At 43.8% G+C, this 6,080-nt stretch overlaps 1 pseudogene; it reads right to left on the bottom strand.

Annotated features, from left to right (window-relative positions):
* Positions 1-506: 506 nt before the first annotated feature.
* Positions 507-5,018, bottom strand: LOC125519011 (annotated as a pseudogene).
* Between the last annotated feature and the right edge of the window lie 1,062 nt (positions 5,019-6,080).

Raw genomic sequence — 6,080 nt, forward strand, 5'->3', positions numbered from 1 at the left:
GTTATGCAGCCCCAGAAGCACGACCCAGATTATGTGCTTAAAACATTTTCGTTCCATAACGGCGGGCGTGACCATGCAACCGTGAGAGTCACGGTTGAACACTCACCGGTGCCATGGCCGTGGCTGCCTGTGCCCTTAGGTTATTTTTATCTCTCTGTCACGCAGCAGAGAAGCATGCTTGTATGCTTACAACATCCACGTTCAGAAACCGACGCGGTTGCGGAAAATAACAAGGAAACCTGTGCCTCTGATATTTTCGTCCGCCGAGTAAAAAATACATAAAGAAGCAAAAGGCGTTCTTATTTAAATTTGTTTTGTTTCTATAACTGCAGCAAATTAACTTACAAGCCGTTCTTATAACCATAGCACAAGAAAATAAACAATCCCCACCAATTACTTGCTATTTCATCGCTCCACGTGCGGCCTTGTTTTTGAATGTTCAGCGATCCATTCTTCCTTCTCGACCCTTGTGCAACCCCACCCTTCTGAGTAGCTATTCAACCTATTTACCTGTAAAATTAATATTCATACATAAAAACAAAGCGAAAGATTGCGGTCATCACTATTTTTTGCTTATGTCATGTTTAAGCTTCATTATTACCTTTTAATTTTTCTATTCGTACTGTTCTCCGGTACCAAAAAGTCTCCACTCAGACCTTTCCTTTCTGAAAATGGACTGCGCAGATTCTGTGCCTTGTCCCGGGCTTCCCTGCACGCATTCTGTGTGCCTAGCTTGTGTGATGTTTGATTCTAGCGTAGATGCAAGACTTTGGTAAATGCTCCCTGCTGCCAGTGGGGTCGTTGGAATTGCTAGCGTCTGACGTCTTCCTCCTAGGCTTGGCGTGCATTGTCCTGAGCCGTTTGATGTCCTTGATGGTGTTGTCGGCCATTTCATTGACCTTGCCCTCTTCTCCTGCTGCGATTTCCTCTTTTCCTCTTCAATCCTCATCCTCTCCTGCACTTCTGGGTTATCCGGGTAGTTTGTTTTCCTGTGACCCTTTTCTCCACAACGGCCACACTTGGTTGCGGCTTTGTATCCTTTTCCTTTCTTCTTAGAACCAGCTTTGATTCGATCTCCTTTTTCGTACCCTTTGAGCCACTCATGGGAGGGTTCTTGAGAGTTTCGACAAGAATGCCTGTGTCTGGTTCCTCTGCAAGTGCCGCCATGACTTTTATTTTCATATCTACCATACACTCATGCAGCACATGGTATGCCTTCTCTTTTCTGCATGCATTTGAACAGATATCCGACAACTCAGCGTAAGCGAGGCTGAATCTCATAGTTTCATCGTCTTGTATGGTCATGATATCACCTTGACTTGTAGACAGAACTTTCATACTTTCTGATAGATTCCTGGTCCATCTGGGGATGACAAGTTGATCGATCATGCCTGTTTGGTCCATCACCTTAAGCACATGGCAGCACTGAATGCCATCCCTACTCATTTTCTTGCAGCTGCAACTGTATATTTCTTTTTGCTCATCCACATCTACCCCGAACTCAGACCTGTCAAATTCCTCGCTGGGATATGGTCTCCACACTTTATCTCCAGGATCAATAATCTTTTTTAAAAAAATACTGCCTCCCCTTTGCCAGATCAGAGCACTTGAAATAAGTCTGGTTCCGTAGCTCCAGCTGGAATTTCCTGAAAATTTCATTCGTGTATACTTGACTTGCTTGTCTTTCAATCAAAAAACCCGTCTCTAGTGATGGCGCCTTCTCTTCTGTTCGGTATCTTTTCTTGTCAAGCATGGGGAGGCAATTTTGCTGAATCGTGTGATACACATCAACAAACCTTTTTATAGTGTCCTTGTGGTCGATGTAATTCTTCCACATCGAATTCGTGCTCTCACTGCGAGTGGTTGTTGACGAGAAAGGATAGAAACAGTCCTTGAAGTAGGTCGGCACCCAAAAATTTTGGAGTTCCCATAGCGTGTTCAGATGTTTGTTGCCTTCCGCCTTGTGCAGAGAAATTGCTACTTTCCAGGCACGCTCAAACTCGTCTTGATCTAGTGAGTTTTTCACGATTCGAAATATATCATCAGACATCCCTGGGTGTTGAGCAAACACTGCTGCGTTATTTTCCTTCAGGTTCTTCCTAATATGCCACCAGCAGAACCTGTGCCTTGTCCTCGGAAGAGCTTCCTTTATTGCAGTCTTCATCGCCTGGTCCTGGTCTGTTATTATGTATTTCGGCTCTTTACCTCCCATTGCCTCGACATACATGCTTAGGAGCCACTTGAATGACCCTATTTTCTCGTCCTTCAAAAGGCCTACTCCAAATAGGACGGTCGACCCGTGGTTCTCGACACCTATAATTGGTGCAAATGGCAAGCCATATATATTCATAGAGAATGTGGTGTCAAAAGACACGAAATCTCCATATAGATCATAATTCATCTTACACAAGGAGTCTGTCCAGAACAGGATGTGCACTACATTGTTCTCTGTCTCTTCCATATGGTGGAATCCCGGCCTCCGCCTCTGCATATCAGCAAACAATTTCATGGTGCCTGCGATATCAGTGCCGCACTCTCCAGCCCTGTCCCGGCATGCAATGTTGCTTATGTCAATCGTGTCAAACATAATTTCTCGCCTTGATTTCCCCATGGCAGCAAAAATCTGCATAACCTTCCTTGGTTCTAACCTCGCCTTCTGCAGCACTTGTATAAAGAATTTCTCCTGAGGTGTCATCTTCTTATAGCATCTCATGAACTTCAGCATCCAATCAGATGGGTGAAGCTCGTGGTTGTGCTCTAGACGCACGTTCTTCAGATACCATTTCCTCCTATCTGTATCCCTCTTGGCTGTTATTTGGACTGGGAAGCTTGTCCGGATCAAGCAGTTGCTCCTTCTCTCCTTAACATGTCTCTCAGTTGTTTTATTCTGCCCTTCCTTGGTGCATTGAAAAACCTGCTTGTCAAGCTGCTGATCATATGTCGATCTTCTGCTCGTTGATCGCTTGGCAGCAAAGCCAACCTTTCTAGCATATCTGCAGAAAAAGAAAAAGCACTCATCTAATGACCCGAATACCATACCACCTTCTGGTTCGACCGCTTCGGTGACCTCCTGAATCATTGGGTATATGCCTTCTTTAAACATGTCATCCATTTCTTTCTCTACAATGGTCGGCGGCGCCATGATGATTATGTCTACCGTGTCTTCGTTCGTCTGATCGCATTCACTTCTGACGACATCAGTATCATCACTAGCCACAGGTCCACTTACAGCGGAGCTGCTGTTGCTCTCTTGTTTGTCACACGCAGCAGCATCGTTTCTGCATGGCACAGACAAATTCATAAATGAGTCTGCCTCTCCAATGTTGCATTGTGCAATGCTGCTCCATGTTTCTTCGGCACTCATGCAACCAAGGTACTGTGCTGCTTCTACCATGCAATCCGTGCTGGCATTGTATGCTACTTGCTGCTGTGAACGTTGCATTTCCTTCGAAATGGATGGAGAACTATGATATTTCTTTCCCTCATATGTTATCCCCTCCGCCAAATCCTGAACACATGGCAAGAAACTGAATTAGATGTCCAGAGTAGCATATGCATTTTTTTAATTTCTAAACAAAAGATTTATATGACTCATCAGGGCTCATATGGTATACCAAAACCAGACCCGTGCCTCTTCACCGAGTATAAGCGGTACACCAGAGGCACTGTTCACATCGCGAATGTGACAATGCTACACACATCTACACAAAGAGGCACAGATGTGCTTCTGTTTACACCATACAACCAGAGACGCACAACAACATCCTATATAAAAGAACACAACTGCACATACAGCCGTACAAGACGGACAGCTGTCCTCCTGTTTTCCACTTTACCCTGTTCTCCCATAAAACGGTTTGTGTGTTGAATTGAAAAAGCATAGTTCCAGCGTCACCTTTGTTTTCCCATGCCTCTCTTGTCCAGCAAATCTTGGCGACAACCTTCGTGCATTGGTGATTTCGCTGACGATTTTAAATGCAATCGGAGATCCTTTGGAAGGACCCCTCATGTTGAACGCCACAGGTGATCCTTTCAAAGGACCTTGCCTTATGTTTTCATTGATTTGTGGACTACCATGATACTTGCTTCCTTCCTCGTACACCTGCGTGTGGAAGATACTGCAATTTAAATATACCAGACGAGAACAAAGAAAAAATTGCTCACAAAAAATATACATTTGCTTTAAATGTTGTTGCACGTTCGTATATGTTGTTACCTGTATTGCTTTCTGATGCTGCTGTATGGTAGAGCTTATTATTCCTATGTTTGATTTTGTCGTTGGGCTCTTCTTGCTTGTGCAAACCGTTCCGAATCCTTGAACACCAATGCTTTTGTTGCCAATGATCCTTCTGCTTGCATCAAAGGAAATTCTGTTACCCTACACCTCTTCATTATGACCGCCTACAAACGCTGAGCCGTCACAACGCCCGCTCTGCGCCTTTGTGGGCATCTGTGTCTTCAAAGCAAAAAATAATTAGAGGCATGTGCGACTAAAACTTCCACATGCGTTAAAACCAGTGTTTGAAATTTTCGTCGTTACCTGCACAATCTGCTTAGTGGAGTCTCTGCTGCTTAGAATGCTCCTCTTGGCAGGTGTCTATTTCACACCATGCTCCTGGTTGGGGCGTTTGCCAAGAACTTGTATCTCACTCTTGACTCCAATTATTCTAGCCCGCATAGCATGTGCGTGTTTGACAACATCTGCATCCTTGATCTTCTTCTCGTTTTGTAGTAAAAAAAATTCTTCCACCTCTCGATACTCAACTTCAGAGTGGATGCACATGATAAACAGATATTACAGCATTCATCCAGGATATATAAATCATTTTTGTTGTTGTTAATGATCTACTATTTGGTGTTCTCAGTGGTGACACCTTGACAGCAAACGTCCCAGAAATAAAAGACCAAACACTAATGTTCAACTGCCTTACTATTACCTGCCTCCCATAATCCTTACCGATGTCGTTCAAAGACCGACCGTCCCTGTTGTCCTGACCAGATGACGCACTCCTGAACATCTGCCCCGAAAAAGAGACGTAATAAATATAAAGGTTATAAACCTGCAGTATCAGTGTTGAAACTTTTCGAAGTCGATATCAATAGACATATATTTTTAGTTCTATATAATTAACATATATAAATATATACATATATTAATTTTTCATTAAACTACAACCTCAACCAGAGTGAGATCCTCTCATGCTAATTTGCTTGTGCAACACTTAACACAAAGATAACCATGAAACCTAACAAAAGTAACAACCTCGTATTACAAGGACGAGAGGATACAAAACAAAAAACAAATTCAAAACAAAGCTACAGTGTAAACTAAACAGTTTTATTCTACGAATCCCGACCACAAAAAATTCATCAACGAATTGAATCTCGTGTATCAGGAATCGCCACGCAAAAGGTGCGTTGATAAATTTTTTACTAACCTTTGATTGTCGAATCTTATGCGCTGATTGTTCGGAAGTCACACCTTTCTAAATTGTGGGGGGGTCTCCTTCCCTGTAGTTTGTCAGCGATCCCCTTCAATGATTTTGAATCTCGGAGAGAGAGAAAAGAGAAAGAGATAGGGAGAGAGAGAGAAAGAAAGAGAGAGGCTACTTCGTTTTTTTGCGTGCACGAGAAGAATAACCTGATAGGTGAGGTGAGTTTTGCGACGCATGAGAGATGGGCATGTTTCTTGGGCGTGACGAGATGTGGTAGGTCGACTTCACTTGACCGTCTACGACACTGACAAGTGGGCTCTCAGTTACTAATTCCTCTAAGTCTCTCACGAACTTGTGGGGTCGGCCTTATATGAGTCCTACGAGGAGTACCTCCATCTGAGGTGAGAAAATGTGGTAGGTGGACTTCAAACTCATACTGACATGTGGGCTCTAAAATAGTTCCTCCAAGTATTTGACTAACTTGTGGGGTCATCCGCAGATGAGTTCCAGATCTCTCTCCATCTAGCATCGGCGGCGACAGGCGAGCTCTCCAAAGGAAAGCCAATCCTGATCCCTCCGTAGAGTTCGCTCGTCACTGAAAAATTATCGGTCTCCTTCATCTCACTCGCCGTGGATCTCCTGTTC

The sequence above is a fragment of the Triticum urartu genome, chromosome 7 (assembly GCF_003073215.2).
Source record: "Triticum urartu cultivar G1812 chromosome 7, Tu2.1, whole genome shotgun sequence".
NCBI classification, from domain to species: Eukaryota; Viridiplantae; Streptophyta; class Magnoliopsida; order Poales; family Poaceae; genus Triticum; species Triticum urartu.